This window comes from Ictidomys tridecemlineatus, chromosome 8 (genome assembly GCF_052094955.1).
Source record: "Ictidomys tridecemlineatus isolate mIctTri1 chromosome 8, mIctTri1.hap1, whole genome shotgun sequence".
NCBI classification, from domain to species: Eukaryota; Metazoa; Chordata; class Mammalia; order Rodentia; family Sciuridae; genus Ictidomys; species Ictidomys tridecemlineatus.
The window spans coordinates 133,884,912-133,904,982 of NC_135484.1; the positions used below are offsets into that span (position 1 = coordinate 133,884,912).

At 36.2% G+C, this 20,071-nt stretch overlaps 1 protein-coding gene across 3 annotated transcripts in view; it reads right to left on the reverse strand.

Annotated features, from left to right (window-relative positions):
- Gmds (GDP-mannose 4,6-dehydratase) overlaps positions 1-20,071 on the reverse strand; it is a 615,427-nt gene that overhangs the window by 312,739 nt on the left and 282,617 nt on the right. The window lies entirely within an intron of this gene.

Here is a 20,071-nt window from a genome sequence, read left to right on the forward strand (position 1 = left end):
CTGGCTCTCTATCTTCAGACAATCTATGATTTCATCCATAGCTTCACACTGTAAATGCTGTGTGTGTTCATGTATTTATCAATTTCCTTTCTCAGCATTTTATCTTGAGTCTGCCTTCAGGCATAATTTCCCTTCTGAGAATTCATTCTTCTTTTTCTTTTCTCATTGCTAGAGTTTGAACACAGCGCCTTGCATATGCTAGGCACCCCCTCTACCACTGATCTACACCCCAGAATATATTCTTTAAAAATTCCTTTAATGTAAAGAAATGGTCTGGCTTTTTAACACAAAAACAGTGTGCAGTTCCAGACAGCTGAAAACTATTTTCAATTTCCATTGGTGGTATTCTTCCACTGTATTCTCATTTCCAGTTTTTGCTACTAGTCTGTAATTACTTTGCAGGTATCTATCTTTTTCCTCTTGTTAGTGTAAAATATTCATTTGTCTATGGTGTGCTGGAGTTTCAATCAAATGTGCCAGACACAGTGTTTTCTGTATGTGTGAGTCTTTTATCCAAGTTGGGAAATTTTGCAACAATTATCTCTTTAAATATTTCCTCTTCTTCACTCTATTTTCTTTCGTCCCTTGTTTTTCTTCTGGGAAAGCAAGTTATACTTTCTCATTTTAACTTCTAATCTCTTAATTTGCTTTGCTATAATTTTCATCTCTTTTCCTTTCTCTCCTTGGATCCATTTAGGTTTTCTTCAGGAGTCTAATACTTAAGTCAGCCATTTAATTTATTATTATCACTATTATTATTATTATTATTATTTCTATGTATGTGTACACACACACACACACACACACACACACACACACACACACACACACACCTGTATTGTGTTCTTTTGGTTCTTTTTCAAATCTGCATGGGCATTTTTATATTTTCTTGCCTCTCCCCTATTGTTGTGATTTATAATTTTGTTTAATGTGTTTTAGTAATTTTACATTGTGAATTTGATAATTCTCATACTTGGAAGTTATTTTTGGAGATAACTCTTTATGTTCTATTTCTGCCAATTTTGACAGATGGTGGTGGTTTGTTTCTTTGTTCCTTGAGTGAGAGTTCATGTTTAGTAATCTTAATTTGCTGGAGATCAGAGGGCCTTTATGAGGATGATGCTTTCCTCCTGTAATGGTTGGTGCTTATTTCTCAATGAAACCAGGAGATGCTAACACCTGGGATCTCATCTCCTTCCCAGGTTATGAGTTTTTGCTCTTACAACTTTTGCTATGTACTTATTAAAGAGGTCAGGCATTTCCTACAGACCTATGCATGCTGCTGCATCTCGCTACATAAATGGGATCAGACACCATGTTGGTGTCTCCAGAGCTTGCTACCTGCTAGCAGAAGGAGAATCATCAGGAAGATGAAGACAGGAATAGAAAATTTAAAAAACTGCATTTGCTCTGTGCATCTGATATAATGTCAATACTGTGCCACCTGGCACATACTTCTTTTTAATCTTCACTTCAGAAAAAAAAATTGATTGTTCTGTTTTATTTTACTGAATTAAATTTTTTTTAGTTATAGATGTACACAATACCTCTATTTATTTATATGTGGTGCTGAAGATGGAAGCCAGTGCCTTACGTGTATAAGGCAAGCGCTCTACCACTGAGCCACAACCCCAGCCCCTGTTCTGTTTTATTTTATGCAGAGTATGTGTAAATATGTACGTGAAAATGTATTTCATACCTAAAATCTATCTCAACTTTTTTTTGATCACCCCACTTCTCTGACTCAAATACAACTATTTGTAATGATTTTTTTCCACATTCCAGGCAAACTACCCTTTTTCTCCTTGTGAAGTTCTGAGCCAGAAGATCATCTTGACTTTGCAGTTCTCTACCCTTTGCACTGGGCCTCACTTCCTGCAAAGACAGATGACCAAGATGGCTGTGAGGCCCTGCCAGCACACCAGGAGGTGGCTCAGATACAGAGCCACAGTCAAATTCCTAATTTCCTGGCTTTGTTCTTCTTCTACTCCTGACATAGATGTGTACGTGAGTGCATGTGCATGTGCATGTATATACACAGTTCCTGTTAATTTAAACTTTCTACTATAATGTCATCAGTCCCAACAATACAAGATACCTGTTACATAACTTCTAAGAATGGAAAGAAAAGAACAAACTTCATTAGACATATACCTTAAATTACCAGCATTAAACCAGAGACAATGAAAATGGTTTTAAGACAATGAGTAGTACCACATTTACTGAAATTAAAAGAATTCGATCAGCTATTAAATCACAATATTTTTCACAACTTATTATTCCCATAAAGATTTGTTTTTAAGACAAAATATAGCACTGGCATCTTGTGCAAATGTAGTAGAAATAGAGGAGGAAAACAGCCAAAGTTATCCTGCTTGTTGCTTTAAACAAAATCACTTTGTGTTTTTTTCATGGTCCTAAAATTATTCTATTTAAGCCCTAAGAAGCAATATAACTCTCAATGTGTAGTGACTTTTATTGTTCATATGTGCACACATACACATGATTGTGAATGTGCAAACGCACACAAGTGTGTAAAACTCATCCCTCAACATCCAAATAGTATTTGAAATAATCACAATTTCTCTAATAAAAATTTTATTCCATTGTCTAGTGCTTCATCTAAAAGCTTTTAATTTAAAGATATTTTTGGAGTTAGATAAAGTACAAAGACAGTTTGGATAATATTCATTGCAAAACAGAAATCATTCCAATTTATCCTGAACCCCACATGAACCTCCGCCATGGGGTCCCGCATTTTTCCCCTGTGGTAATCTCTGGCCACCCCACTGAGATCTGCCTGGGCCGTGGCTCAATGCAGACAGGGTGTAGAAAGGAGAGACACTGAGAAGGTCATGGCTGACTGAGCAGACTGCTGAGATCAGAGAGATCGTACCTCATTTGCTCACCAAGCCCTGCCAAGAGCAACACTATTTAACTGCAGGTACTCAAATCCAGCAGGCATGTTTAAAGGAATCCCAGGCTTGAAAGAGGACAATTCACAATGTGCATTTGTCAGGGATAACTACTACCTTTTGGCAACTATTTTTAAAATGTGCTTAAAGAGAGAAATACAAATACCTTTGCTGTTTATATCAAATGTTCAGTGTATTTTTCACTGACAGACAATTCAAATTCATGAATCATTTCATAAATTGAGAAATTTGTTCCTGAGTTTCTCAACTTTGGCACTATTGATATTTAGGGCTGGATAATTCCCTTTGTGGGGGGATGTCCTGTGTATCCATAACTTTTTCCCCACCAGAAGCCAATAGCAACCACTCACAATTATGACAACCAAGACCATCTATAGACACTGCCAACATCTTCCTGGGGAGACAAAACTGAGTTGATACCACTGCCTTAGTGAAACAAAACAACCCTGAAGTCAAAATGCCACATAATCAAAACATATTTACACAGAAGAGCTAACCTCATTCAACAGATACACTGTGCTATTTTACATATGCCTATTCATTTGATTTACTAACTACAGCTTCGGGGAACTAATGAACATTAGTGACAAACGTGAGACCTCATCTGAAGTCAGAGGGTCTCTCTGAGCCTGACCTTCCAAGGAGGGCAAGGTGGGAACACACATTTGGGAATCATCCATATGTGAATGGATGATATTTCCAGTCCACAGACTAGCTGAGACCACCAAAAGAGGGAAGTAAGCAGGAAAACAGAAATGGGGCATGAACCAAATCTACTGACACTGCACCATTTAAGAGGTCAGACAGGGAGGAAGCAGCAAAGAGACCAAACAGGAGAAAGCAGTGAGACTACAGGAAAAGCATGTAGGAACACTTCGAGTCTGTAAAGGGAGGAATCACCTAGACTTCCAGTCACAGCTAAAGACAGAGAAGTGACCATGAAGCAGAGCAGCATGAAGGTGACTAGGGCCTGTCCAGAGCTTAGGCAGAATGTGGGCAAGAGGGCCATGGAGGTAGGGTTCCAGAGAGAATGAAGAAACCTCAGAGACAAGCTCACAGACACTTGTAAGGACTTTTGTTGCAAGGTGCAGAAGAGCACGATGAGACTGGGAAGTTTTATTTCACAATGAGAGAGAAAGCAGCATCTTTGCAAGGGAAAGATCCAGTGGTGATGAGGAAGAAACTCATTCCGGAGAGATGTCGAAACCACTGACACAGATCTTTAAGACAGCAGCAAAAAACAAGCAGCTAGTGAATGTGGTGGACTCTCTGGAAAGAGAGCTCATTCCCTGAGGACAGTGGAGTAGGAGAGAGAACAAACACAGGCAGCTTCAGATGTTCTGTCACGGGCCTTCTAGTCCCCCCTCAAATTGAAAACAAATCCCCTGTCCTACTACACAGTTTACTCTGTCCCTCTCCTCCATGACTGTTGCCCTGCGTCACTTGTTTTCCAAGTACAAGGTGGCCCCACTTTGCCTACTCAGGGTCTCTAGCCTTTATTCCCTTCATGATCATATTATGAGCCACTGCTTGGATCATTTTGTGACAAATGCTCTTAATTCATTTGCTCTCCAAACTTCACACTGTGGCAAAACTTCACATCCCCATCTCCCCAGTATGTTTCTTCTCGTGCCTCTGAGTTCTGAGGGTGACCGCCACATCCTATTTACCCTCTCCAACTGGAGCTGAGCTCTGGCTGCTTGGTCACTACATGATCAGGCCTGCAATTTACCAGTTTTCCTGCTTCCTGTTCACCTCAGTGGATGTAATCTCTAACTCTCTCTCACTTCTTTCACCCTTCTTTCTGGATATCACAGCTTGGTGAATGGCTTCCCCCTACCCAGAGGCCTGGGAGTGCCCTTTGACTCCTCTCTCATTCAGTCACTCCCCAGTCAACTGTTCCTCTGACTCTACTTCTGAAACACTCCCAACTCCAGTCTCCAGTAGACCACAACTGAAATGGCTGCCTAAATTACAGATTGCACCAGACAGTATTTTTGCGTTCTTTCTATCTTTGTATGGTCCCAATGAGAACAGCCTGACTCTGCTAATCTAACTGCACCCATCAATTCAAGAGTTAAGAGCCTAACCCAAGCTGGCCCAAAGAACTACACTCTCCTGGTTAGAGTGACTGAAGGAATGGGCAACTAACTAAGACAGGTCAGCACAGCACTTCCCTGGGTCTTTCCCAAATGGGACTGAAAGAGAAACCCTTTTTTCCTCTGCAGTGGTGAGACTGAAGAAGCAGTGACCTGAATTCTGACTTCATAGAAAATAAACTTGTTTGAAAAGTCGAAGCCAAGATAGAAAGAAAAATGCACACAATAGAGAAAAGAATCCTGAAGATCTCTGAGTTTCTGGTTCCAGCTATACTTACAATCAGGCAGATCTGACACTCCCATTCTTAGAAAACATCTATACTATGCTCTATCTTTATTCAATTATTTTGCTTAAGCCTATTGTGAGTTTTTTGCCATTTCTAAACCAAGTCCTGACAGTTGCACAAGTCCCAGTTCAGTGAATTGTTCCATCTGGTCTAATCCCTTATCATTTTCTTTTCTGGGTTTCTGCCATTGCTACCAGATGCTCTTCTTATCCTGAGTCTCTTTCCCCCAACATCTGTCCAAAAACTTATGGTTGCTAAATACAAATCCATCCACAACCCTTTCTTGAGTGCCTATAAGCTGCCAATAGATCAGAAGATTCTGTTGTAACCTATTGTCTGCTGTCTCCCTTGTTTCCATACCCTGTAACACTTTTCTCTAGCCATATCCTACTTTGTACAGACACTTCAGCATCCCCTTCTCTTGGTGGGGAACATCTGTGCCACATTTTGCTCCTCAGATGTCTGACCTGCCAAATACCTCCTCCATGTAAGGTTTTCCTGAGACCTATCCTATGTCTTCAGTACCCTCTTGAAGACTCTACCTGCTCTTACCTTGCTTCACTGTGAGTTCTAGTCTACCTACTCCCAAGTGTGAGTTTTTTAAAGACAAGCATTACATTTTGTCTCTTCCAATAGGATCTAACATGGTACCTATTACATTACAGACATTTAGTTAACATTTTCTCAAGAAGGAGGAAGGAAAGCCCAGCTATTTATCAGTTTAAACAGTAAGAATCTTTCATTTATGAAGTTAGTACATAATGAGCCACATTCTTTTATTTCTTTTGCCATAATTCCAGATCTTGGGAAGGATTTAAACTCAAACTGGTATTTTTTTTTTTCAAAGACACGCACATCAGAAAGCATTGAGATTAATATCATATATGACAGTTAATGATAAAGAAATTATCTAACTATTCTAGGTGATTTGTCTTCCTTCTGACACATCACAATTCCCTCTTAGCCTTCATGATTGTGAATACACTACATTCACCTGTATAGTAAGAGGTGGATAGAGGAAAGAACTAATGGAGACACAAAATTCTGTCATTAAATACACATTCAAAATACATAAGAATGAAAAGCACATTGGGATAATGTGGATACTTATACAATCTTTTGAAATCATCTCCTTTTTGTAGGAATGGCTTATCAGCATTAAAAGAATGACTTATTCCACATCATTCTATATTATGTTTGGCTTTGTTTCAGAATTGATAGACAGAGCTATCTGAAAGAATGACAGTATTCATACTTGCATTTGACAATGCTCATACTTAAACCTCTTGGATTAAAATTCTCTTTAGCTTCCTCCCAACTCAGAAGTGTTAGTGATATTTAAGAAGAAAAGAAGGGCCACTTCACATAAGTTTCATGATCAAAGTTAAAGTATCATTATTGGCTGATAGCCATCCCAGCATGTAGACTGCAAAGTAAGAAAATCTTCAAAAGGCCTTTGACTTGAATTCTTCATCTGATAGAAAATTAGGACAGGTAATGTCTATTAAAAAAATGAGGCAACTGTGTCTCCTTAAACAATAATGTTTCTTGGCTGTCTTGTAGGGCTTCTGTTATTCTCTCCTGTCACAGTATAGTAAACATATGCAATACCCTGAAAACAAATGAGTGCAAATGATATTTATTCACCCAAGGAAAGCAAGTAACCTTGCCTCCTCTGTAATAACTGTTGCTGATACTTTATTTGGACTTCAAACAGGTTTTTGAGAAGGGTCAGACTCCAAGGGCAAGATAATTAGAGATAAAGGCTCACTGCTAAGTATTGCATCCCAGTTAGTAAACACTACCATAATGGTTGATGTGGGAGACACACACATACATACACACAAGAAAGGGAGACCATGACTTCCTTCCTCATTACTTAGTTTCTCTCCTTAAATAACATCTATACCTCCTCAAGGCTCTCCATCCCTTTGGGGTTCTCATGCAGAGGCCTATTCACACAGATGAGCACACAGAAGGAGCACCCTTGTAAGGCTCAAATGGGCACAGAAAGAAGCTGTGCTTGCTCTATAGCAGGAAGTAAAGCATAAGGTTCACTTTCTGGAAATTAGGTAAAGAGCAAAAAAAAATCACCTGGTTAAACTATAATACACAAGGAGATACATTATTTCACACCACACCCCACCCCAGGAGACTTGCCTGAATTTTAGAGTGTGCATATACAGCTCTTGAGGTCCTTTGATTTGCATGAAGCTTATACCTGTGAGTTGTAATACCCAATATTCTTCAAATTAGCTAAGAACAGATACTATCAACAAAATAAATGGACAACAAATTTAATCATATAAACATACAAACAATATAAAGAATTTTGAAAAATAAAAGTATCTTTCATGTTGATATGATAACACAATAATACCATAAAACAGAGCTGTCAAAGTTAACAGACCCAGTTCAATTACTATGTCAATGTTGTGACAAAAATATAGGTGGGAGATTTGCTTTTATACTAGTGCTTCATAACTTCATTTTTCCATTAATGTTAATTAGTTTAAAATGTGCTAGCATTTTTTAGGGTTCAGCAAACCTAAATGGGACTGAAAAAAAAAGTTCATTTTGGGAAATGCAGTGTGACAGATGAGACAGGCAACAATAGGAATGGCATAATTTAATGGACAGCCACCCATGTTCAATGTCAAGCCACCTGGGTACAAATCCTATACCTGACTTATTTTGACAAAGCAGTCTAACCTCTCCAAACTCCTGTCTCCTCACCTGTAGAATGGCTATAACGACACCCGCTACACAGTTTTATCATCAGGACTAAAAGGAAGAGTGAAAACAGAATGCCTGGCACCTGGTCAGGGTTTAATCAATGTTGGTTGCTCTGATATCTTCACCATTATTAGTATTGTTACCAGTCCTGCAAGTTGGAACTTTCAAAAACTGTAAGTTATTAACTCAAGAACATACCCAAGTCCTCAAGAAGGATTTATACTTAAGAATTCGCATCTCAGAAGCAGGCTGAATCCTGCCAAGGAAAAAGAATTATGCCGAAAATATCAAGCAGATGTCTGCAGCTTTGGGAAAAGTGGCTATAGAGCACATTCAACCATCGGATGCAGGAAGAGGGCCCAGTAAATGCAGATACCAACCAGGTAAGCCTTCCATGAGAAGGGTCAGAACCACTCCAGGAATATGTCAATAGCCCTCCTCTGGGCAATCCAGCTCCCCATGCACACTTCACAGGGAGCACTGAACTCATGCAATTTGCATCCCCAAACCAGACCAGAAATGTAATTACATTTCAAAATCATTGGCCCTAATTAAAATAGCAGTAAACAGCAAGTTTTACTGCTTTTATTCACTCAAATTATTTTTACTGTGCTGGAGCTTCAACACAGGGTGCCAAAAAAGCTAGAAAAGCATTCTACCAAGGAATTATATTCCCACCCCTCCTACTCATTTCTTAGAGAAAGATATATGTCATTTTCCACATATGGTAACATGTGGGAAATATATGGTATATTAGCTAATATATGGTATATATTAGTTCATTTAAATGATGGACAAAAAAATAGAGTATCTTCTTTTTTTCATATTTGCAGTTCCATCCTTTGTGTGCATATATTTCTGGGGACTGAACCCAGGGCTTGGACATGCCAGACAAGTGCTCAGTTCCCTGCCTTAAATTTTCCTTGATGTCTAGTATTGCATACTCTGTAGGTACACAGCCTTATGGTTGCCTACATGGGGAAGGCTAGTCCTAATTTTTTAAGAACACACATTTTATCTTCATCAAATAAAATTTATCATGCGTCTTTCAAGTTTGTTCCTTTGGTATAAATGAACTGTTAGTGTCCTATGAGGCACCTGGGTGGGGTCTGTGCTGAATCCTGTGTACCTGTGCCTGGCCTGTATTAACACTGGGGGCTTCCCCATGCCACTGATGAAACCATGCTGCAAACCTACCATTCTCACTGTCAGGGAGGGCTTCTCTGTGATCAGGTTGTATATTCACTTCCCTAACTGCATGTTCTCTAGGCTAACAATCCTCATGTACATCTTGCTTTTAGCTCCTATTAAGAAATATTACTTTGAAACAAATAGAAATAATCTTTTCAAATGCTACAGATAGAATAAATATTAATAGTGCATTTTAAAAAAATAAATTGAATGACCATTCCTTGATTTATTGTTTTTAAATTTGTGTCTTAGTATGGTGGTTTACCTAAATTGAAGCATAACCAATTTACATATTGAAAGATCATCTTATCTAATGTATGAAATATGATATGTCAAGAGCTTTGTAATGTTTTGAACAACCAATAAAAAAAAAAGAAAGAAAGATCACCTTTACAAAGGTTAGCTAAGTATACTTTTGGTACATCATCAGTTTTAATACTGATTTGATTTGGTTGTCTATAATTTCAATTTTACTTGTCTAAAAGGCAAATAAAACTCTGCTTCCTTTTGAAGAAAAATTTTGGCAACATCATAATGCATTGTGGTAATTGAGGATCATCCCTAAGTCCTGATTTTAATTACTGTTGTTTTCTTTTTAATAAGGTTCTTTATATTTATTTAAAGAATTGCCTTTGTATCTCTGGCAACCTTCTGCTTCGGAGCTAACTGTGGTTTGGGGTTAGTTACTGAATCACAACCTGACAGCAGTGAAGAAAAAATTGGCCTGTGTTATTTTAGAAGGACTGAATTGGGGATTTGCTGAACAGGTATGTGTTAAAACCATCCCAGAAATGGAGGATTCTATGTGCCTCAATTTCAGGGAAGCATTTTCTTAAACAGTAACATTTCCATGTACTATATACAAGGTCTGCACATTCTCTTTTTTCTTTTTCCTTTTTTTATTGATTGTTTTTTTAAAATACACCACAGTAGAATGCATTACAAATCTTATTATACATATAGAGCACAATTTTTCATATCTTTGTATATAAAGTATGTTCATGCTAATTCATGCCTTTATAGCAGTTGTAGGAGGAGGTAAGGAGTGGATGGGGAACCAATGAAACAAGATCAATCAAGAGTTGACAACTTCATGTATAACTAAAAAAAAAAATTAAAAAAAACAGTTGATAACTGTTGAAACGGATGATGGGTACAGGGGTTCATTAAACTACTCTCTCTACTCTTTTCTATCTTTGAAATATTCCATCATAACAAGTTTTTAAAATCCTGTTTGTAACAAATTTATAGCACTATTTTAAATGACCTATCTATGTGTACAAAATAAATCTGTATCCATGTAATAAAATTTGTTTCAAAGGGAAAAAAAGAAGAAATATTAATCATACTGGCAGAAATTTAAAAAATGGCGGCAGAAATAAACCTTGTTTAACAAGATTTTTCTCACTATCCATCATTGGAATCTGTCCACACCAAAAATGTCTACGTACCAATACCTGGAATTAAACACCCCATGAACAACAAAAGCACAGACCATTCTTCTTCTAATGCTTCATGTTCAATATCCTGTCAATTACTTTATCAGGTCTGGTCTCCTTTAATTATCAAATTAACAAGCTTTGAGAACTTAACACTTTAGCTCAGGCAGGAAAAAAAAAGTTGTTTATCTCCTATTCATTTTCCTCTTTATTATTTCAATTTATTATTATTACATTTTAAATTATGAGGCAGCACAAATTAAATCTATTTCTCTAGGTGGGACGCTAGTAGTAGTGCTGATAATAATTACAATGTACTGATAACTTTACTTACATATTTCCTTTAATGCTCATAACAACTCTAAGTGAAGACTGTTATTATCCCCTTTTACAGATGAGAAAACTGAGGCTCAGAGAGATTGAGAAACTTGCCTAAAGTCACTTGCCTAGTAAATGGGAGATCTTGAATTGAATCCAAGTCGTTGAATACTCTATATCTTTATCTGAACCAATTAAAATGGAAGAGGCTGGGAGTGTAGCTTAGTGGTAGAGCACATGCTTTTAGCATGAATGAGAAAATGGATTTCATTCCCTGTACCCCAAAATGGTAGAGGAAGGTAAAGTTCTATAATAAATAGTGGAGAGAGAAATAAAAAGTGCTAAGACTCAAACTTTTTAAAAAATGGCAGCAGAAATAAACCTTGTTTAACAAGATGCTATTTTTTAAAAGTAAAAAGCAATATATCTTATAATTTTTAAAATTTAAATTATAATCATGAGGCCAAGGATACAGTCTAATGGTAAAGCACTTGCCTACAGCATGCTTGAAGCCCTGTTCAATTCCCAGCCCTGCAAAAAAATAAAAATAAAATAAATAATATAATTAAGTAAATAGTAATTGCATCTTCTTGTTTCTTATTAGTATAGCCAAAATAGAGTGAAATTTTTTCTGGTTTGTGATTTTTTTTTTGACAAAACCATATGTACTTCACATAAGATTTTCACGGGACCAGTAATAAAAATACATGAATCATTTTCAAAAATACTTGAGAGTTTCATTAAATTTCTTAAGGGTCTTTCAAGGGCCTTTCGTATCTATCCATAATCCTTTCATTCACATCTTTTTTTTCCCTTTCACTTCCCTAATTAAAATGTTAACTGGTTCACCTCAGAATCTCATCTGTAAATGGCTTTTCCTGTGATTCCAGCCATCTTCCAACACTACTTATATTTTATCTTTTTGCAATTCATAAATGTCTCAGTGACTGCCCTAATTCATCTGTAAACATCTCTGACATACTCCTGGTTTCTCAGTCCCAAACCATCTCCAGTTGGCAGACCCTGCTACATCCACATTTCTCATGTCCTACTTTCACCAGTAGCCACCAGAATCCCACTAACAGAGTGGGCTCCAATAGGGTCTTTCACCTTGGAACAGGCAGTAGAAAGAAACAAATACCCTAGGACATAGTGCTGAAAACACAGGCAGAGGAAGGGAAACAGATAAATGTTTACATCTGGCAGGCACAGTATTAATCTTGCACATATATGTTCTCCTTTTGCCTATACAATTAACCCAGAAGACAAGTGATCTCCACAATGCCCCTATGAGGTGGGTATGAGAGTATTCTCCAAGTTAGAGGAGAAAACTAGGGTCTGAGGAAATAATTTACCCAAATGCACAGAACTAATGAGTGGTCAACCTCTCAGTGCACACTGCCTGACTATAGTGCAGGATGTTGTGCCATGGAGATCAGACAGTCACTGGTTTGGTTTCAAACATAAATCTTGCATAGATTATGAAACATTAAAAAAAAAACAAGCATTAAATTCAGTTTGACAATCACTGAAGTCTCACATCAGTCGGTGGGAGGGACTTCATTTTGTTTAGTGGTAATAACCACCTCCATTAGACCAGGATTGCTTCAAAAGTCTTTCATGTTTAAACAATTATACCTCATCTCTCCACAGAGAATAACACGGGCCAGACAGCATTGTGATAGCCAAGTGTACATGTCATCTGTGGAGTATCATAGTCTACAAATGCAATGGTAAACCAGATGATGTCACTTGGTGCCCCAACCAGAAAGGCCACCCAGAACCTGGTGGGCCCATAGATAGTGGCCAACAATCTAGCCATTAATGAACAGACAAAATGGTATTGTGCTAAACCTATAATGCTCTGTTGAACAGGAGGATTACTTCATCCCCTGATTTCACAATGGACAGCTATTTTTTTTTTCAGTAAGCTAAGGCTCTTATGCTCATCTAAAAAAAAAAAGCCACAAAGCACCTTTGATACATAGAAATGCAAATAAAATATTGAGCTGTTTGATATTGGTTTTCTTTTTGGTTTTTTGATATCGAGGATTGAACTCAGGAGCAATTAACCACTGAACCATATCCCCAGCCCTATTTAGTATTTTATTTAGAGACAGGGTCTCAATGAGTTGCTTAGCACCTTACTTTGCTGAGGCTGGCTTTGAGCTCGTGATCCTCCCACCTCAGTCTCCAGAGTAGCTAGGATTACAGGCATGTGTCACCATATCCGGCTTGGTTTTCCTATTTTGATATGTCTTGATATTTCTAGAGCAACATGATTTGAAGTTTCTAGTTAGACTAATAAATACTTTTTAAAAGATTATTTTATTTACACATATATTATTTATATGGAAAGAAAGGAGCACTTTCTGCCCCTTGTGATTAAATAAAAACAAGTTCCAGTTATTTGATTTCTATCATACATTCTATCATCCCCTAAAACTCTATGAACTCTAAGAATTTTAAAGGAAAATTCTTATTTATAACAAACCTTTTACACTAATACTGCTCTAATTCCATGCACTGAAAGATAACCTTGAATCTGCTTTTAATAATTGCTTTATACCAAACACAGAACACTCTACAGCTTACTCCCAAAGGAGAGATCTGTTCTTGTTACAATAACAAAGGCACACATGTTCATTGATTTGAGAGGAAAAGGAGGGTCACAGCCCCATTTTGATTTGGTCAGTGGATCAGCTGCTTTTGAGACCTACGGCTCAAACAGCTTCACTTAAAGCTGCCAAAATTTGAATGCTTTTCTGCTGCACTGAGGCAAACATCGGCTAAAGCTTTATGAAAGACTTACTGCAAAGTAAAAGTGATGTATAAAGAAAAACGAGATCCTCTTCTTACAGATGACATTTGTCTAGATTCTGTGACAACAACTTTTGGAAGTGAAACTGTTAGAGCAGGGTTGCTCAGGTCCATCACTATAGCCCTTCTGGAGGAATCAGTCTGTTATGAGGGACAGCCCTGTGCTGTGTGGAGTGTTCAGTAGTGACCTTTGCCTCTATATACTGGATACCAGGAGTATAACCCACTTAAATCATGACAACAAGAACATCTTCACAAACTGCCACATGTCCCCAGAAGGAGCAGTCACTTTCTTCCCAGTCTCCTTCCCACACTCCCAGTAGAGTACCACTAGATAAGGGTATAAATCTTGCCCTTAAAGCAGTAGATAAAGAATAATCTTTAGAAAAAAAACAAAGGAGAAAATTTCTTAAAATTTTACTGACTTAAGTAGTTAACTTCATACATAAATTAGTTTTAAAAATTCTAAAGATAAATTTATGATACTAAATATGGTTAGACATTTCACAAAATATTCTACAACTAAAAAAAAATAGTTCAAGACTACAACTCAAAACCACAAGTTCATGAACCTTAAAATGTCAGATTCTCTCAATGAGGTGAATACTGTATTTAGACTGATATATATGATTTCTTATGAAGCCCATATTTAGAGGAATGTGCTATATCATCTAAAAATGGCTCAATATCTAAACAGCGGCAGCACACCATCCATTTGTGGTAGTCTCAGACTGCTAATTATGAGTTTATTTAAAGTACTTTATAACTTCTTATTGCCTAAGGATTTTTAATGTTTTTCATTAAAAATACATTATTTCCATTATTTCTATTTCTTCTCATTGTCAGCTTGTTGTTGATATTCATGATAGATTATATACTTTATATCACATTTATATTTTAATATTAAAAATTAATGTTTTATTATTATTTCTCTGAAATATCTGAGAAGAATATTTCCTTTAGCCAAATTAATATCTTTTGCAAAAAACAAGAGCAGCTGAAATGTTAAATTACCAGCTTCTTCACTTATTTCATTGGAAGGTCCAAATACCCACCCTGCCTCACAGCAGTTAAGCTATTCCAGTTACAAGTCTAAAATTCAAACATATGTGATTTCCTCACATAGAACAATGTATATATCACTCCAAATTTTCAATATTATTTTTAGTCTCAGCTAACATCTGTGGGTTCTTAACCTTGGACAACTCAAGCTCATGCTGCATTAGTTTCTTCACCGACAGGAAAAAAAAAAGTGGGGGGGCGAATGATCTTTAAATTTCTTTTTCTCTCAAAAATTCTGAGGAAATTTTAGCAGAGTTGGTTGTTCTTTAGAAGTCCTTTCAGAGGAAGAATAATATCTAATGGCTTAGTATACCTGTTTAGTATAATATTTAGAAAATGTAAGTACATATGAAGTCTTATATACACATAATGAAATTTGTAAGTTCAACAAGGTAATCAAAATATCTCTAAAAGTACCTTAAAAGCGTCAAACCATTAAGTCAAATGAACCTAAAAACAGCTAATAGATATATATTTTTCACTGTTTTGACACTCCAAGGATGATGATAATGATGATGATGATGATGACGACGACAATGACCAAACTACCCTGACTCCTCAACTTGGAAAAAATAAAAAAATGTCATACAAATCAAAATGAGTACAGGCACCAGACTTTAAGTAGTATTAATTACACTCTCATGGAAATCTGGAGACACAGGCTTTTCAGCAGCTAAAGAGCTCCTGGAAGAAGACAGTGGTGATGGTGTCTTTAAAGGCCCCATAATCACAGAAAAGGTAGTGCAGTTACATGTGACAAGTGGAAGAGAAAGTTGGTTAGGGGTCAGACCACATAGTAGGAGAAAGAAAAGAAAAAAAAATACTGAAAACAGAGAATACTTTACCTAGAGCTCAGTAAATTATCCATTCTTTTTTTAATTTTATTATTTTGAGATTTTTGGTGATGGGTATTGAACCCAGAGCCTCATATATGTAAGGCATGTAAGTCCTCTACCACTGAGCTACATCCCCAATCCCAAATACCCCATTCTAAACACCTAAAGACAGAGAAAAAGAAAGAGTGAAAGAATGAAAGAAATACACTGTCAGCTTAGAGTGTGACTTCTTACTCAGGCTAGAGGTATTCAGATATGAAACCAATCACTATGTGGCTCACTGATCGTAAATTAATGGCCTAAGAGGTAGGTTCACTTAGCCAAACTTTACCTCCTTCGTCAACTCTGGAAATATCTGTCAGTATATTACCCAGACTTTCTCGCGTTCTTTCTTTCTTTTTTTTTTTTTTTGAAAATGAGATTAAGTCAACAGAAGAAAAACATCCTCATTACACAACTGGAAATCTTAAAATCGACTCCCTTCTTTATAGTCAGCATTTTCAGAGTGGGAACACAGCCTGCCCACATGGGGCAGCACTGAATTTCATTGGGCACACTCTAGGTCTGCACTTTCTTCACCAGAACATGGACCTTGGGAAATCTTGCAGAAATGTCAGTCACAGAAACCCAAGCCACTAATTCCATACTCACATTTAAAACTGAAAAATCACATTCAAAGAATAAGAATGCTCGATATTACGCCTATTTACCCTTTAATTCTGATGGCTACAGTCATCAAAGTTAGGTAATTAAGTTTAACTTAATCATTTAAAAGATAGGTTATATCTTTTTTTTCACTTCCCCTTTAATTATCATGTAAATTGTTTTATTTATTTGGAAAAACTTTATTAATATGAGAACTTCATAAAGTTCACCAAAATCACATTCATTAAGCTAAAATATGCTAAGAATGGAGACATAATGAGCAAGTTGGTGACATTTATCTAAGTGACAAATAGTAGGTTTTTCTTTATCGGTACCCAGGACACTCAACCACTGAGCCATATCCCCAACCCTTTTTATCTTTTTTTAAATTTTGAGACAGGGTCTCACTAAGTTCTGGAAACTTACTAAGATTCCAAGGCTAGCTTTGAATCTGTAATCCCTCCAAGATGCTGGGATTACAGACATGCACTACTGTGCCTGGCTTTACTTTCTAATGTAATAAACAATCAAAACCATAAGTATTATTATTAGGTTCAGTAAATATTTTTATTTTTTTATGTTTTAATTTGCAGAATAATTTTAAGAGTCTATTTTATTACCATAAATAATATATTTCAAAAGAAATTCAAATATACTGTGAGCTATTTCAGAATAATTAAAAATCTTTTCATATTTTTCCCATTGCTTAACTTACATAATTGACATGATATCACAGTTTCAACTATTTAGCATTTTGAAGAAATTTAACCACAAAGACAAACAGTTTTAGAATGTCAATTTCCTTACAGAAATTAGTTCACAATAAGAAACACGATCTTTTTTCCTACATAGAGGGTATATAAATCTGTATTTCCACCAGGATGGAACATCCACATCTGTGGCCAATAGAACACTCGGTTTATATAAATGTAAATAGACAGATGTGTGTATCTCCATAGCGAGGTGATACAGAATTCCAAGTTTGAAGAGACAGTATGAGAGAAAGAAGTCTTTCACATTTAGAATCAGTTTTGCATAATTTTTTCATGAAAAATCCTTTGAATTAATAAATAGTATATTCTTTATTTTAAAAAAAACTTAATGCTTATGAATAAGAGAACCTTGTTAATATCTATAAAGGTCAGTATGTAATACATAGTAATATCTACTCACAAAACATGCATTTGCAAACCTTACAAAATATAGTTTTAAAATAATTTTAAGTATTATTAAGTTCCCTGTAGACTCTATTACTAATGTGTCTGCATCTTATGCAGAGTAAGCCTAAAGCATGGAACATTGGTAGTGTTACTCTCTGAAAGAGTGAATAAGCAGCTGACTTATGGATACAGAGGTCAGGTCACTGTATCACTGGCTTTCTTACCTAGATCAATGATTCCAACTGTTCATTCTACACAAGTGCAGGTGATCGCAATCATTTACAGATGCATTATAAAGTTCTCATAACAGTGTAAATACACTTTAAAAGAATGTCTACATAAATAAAGTTTTTTAAAAAGAAAGAAAATACAGAAGGATGGGAATGGATAAAAGACATTAAGTCTAAATAAAGTCTTAAATAAAAGAAGAAAAAAAATAGAACCCCCAAAAGATTAGAATGGACAAGAGACTAAGAGAAAACAAAAAAATGTCAAAGCTAAGAACCTAGGGTTGCTGTGAAGAGCTAAGCTGCAGAACTCTAGTCAGGACTAGCTCCTTTGGATCCATAACTCCCTGACAATTAGCTTTCCTTTAGAGCACGTGGCCACTCAAGTACAGCAGTGAAGAACAACAGAACCCCAACTGACCAAAATACTTCTGAAATTCAGCTGAAGGCTGTCCTTATTAACTCTTTGACTTTAACATTTGTTGGAAATCTGTATAAAAGTCTACCTTGCTTCTTTGGGAGAAACCCACAATAAACTTAAATGAAAGTTTCTTGGATGTTGAGGATCTATCTATAGCTGGGACCAGCAAATGTTTTCTTAAACACCCAGACAGTAAATATTTCAGGCTTTGCAGACTACAGGCATTGATGACATGTAAACAAATGAGCCTGTGTTCCAATAAAACTTTATCTACCAAAAAATAACTCAGTGGATTGAATTTGGCCTATAAGCCATAATTTGCCAAACTCTGGTCTAGAATATTTTATATTAAAAATACTTCCGGGGCTGGAATTGTGTCTCAGTGGTAGAGTGCTCCTGTACCATGTATGTTAGATCCTCAGCACCACATAAATGAAAAATAAAGATATTGTGTCCACCTAAAATTAAAATATATATATATATATATATATATATATATATATATATATATATATATATATATATATAAAAACACTTCCATGCTTTTTAAAGTCAGAAATTCTCAATGACCTTGTCAATTATTTTTCTTTAGAGAAAATGTATATGTGTCCCCCCAAACAACATTAACTTGAGCTCTACTAATTGGGCATTTGGGATTGTACCTTTGAACAGACTGAGGTTTACCACCACTCCATCTTGCAAAAGCAGTGCTTATTCTCTGTGATAACTGGGCCTGAGAGGACTTGTGTATAAAAGCTCAAGAAAACAAACTCACAAATATCAAAGCAAGTTGTAGTATACAAACTAAGATTATTAAAAACAAATTGTATCTGTTTATAAAGTGTTCAAACTTAATCATTATTTCAAAGTAGTTTTTAGCTTTAACTAGTATATATCTCAAATCACTACAATAATATTTCTTTAAAACTATCCTATAAATTTCTATTGTTCTCTCATTTGAACCACCTAGCTTTCAAGTCAGTGAAGTTTTAATGAAACATAAGATACTCATTCATTTAAAAACTTTCACTGAATGTTTATTAGCAGACAGACAATGCTTGAGAAGTTGGAGATTTAAGAATATAACACAGTCCTGCCACTAAGAGATTCTCAGTCTGGCAAAGAAATCTCCTCAGAAAACAACAATGAATCTTTAAGAACAATCTTATTGTCAGGCTAATTGTTATTTTATTTTTATTTACTTATTTATTTTTGTGGTATTGGGAATGAATTCAGGAGTGCTGTACCACCGAACTTCATTCTGAGCCCTGCTTCCCTTTTATTAAATTTTGATACAGAGCCACTGAGTTGTTGAGGTTCTCCCAAAGCTGCTGAAGCTGGCCTTGAACTTATGGTCTTCCTGCCTCAGCCTCTTTAAGTCCCTGGGACTAGGGTCATATGTTGGCCATCAGGTTAACTTTTCTTTTCTTCTTTTTGGTACAAGGGATTGAATGCAGAAGTGCTTAACCACTGAGTCACCTCCCTAGCCCTTTTTATTTTCTGTTTTAAGTCAGGGTCTCACTAAGTTGCTTAGGGTCTCACTAAGTTACTTAGGGTCTCCCTAAACTGCTGAAGCTGGCCTTGAACTTGCAATCCTCTTGCCTTAGCCTTCAGAGTCTTAGGATCATAGGCAATTACCACTCCACCTAGCTTCCGGTTAAATTTTAATATGAAAATTAATTTTTAAGTTCCAAGAAATGCTATAAGAAAGTAGATTAACTGTTGCCTAGCACTGGGAGTTTGTGGAACACTGAAATACTGTGAATGGGTACCAGGTTTCTTTTAGAAGGCATGAAAATGTCCTAAATTTGAATGTAGTGGTGTTTGTAGTACTATCTGAATATAATAAAATTCATTTAAGTATAAAAAAAGAAATGGTGTAAATATTAGGAAT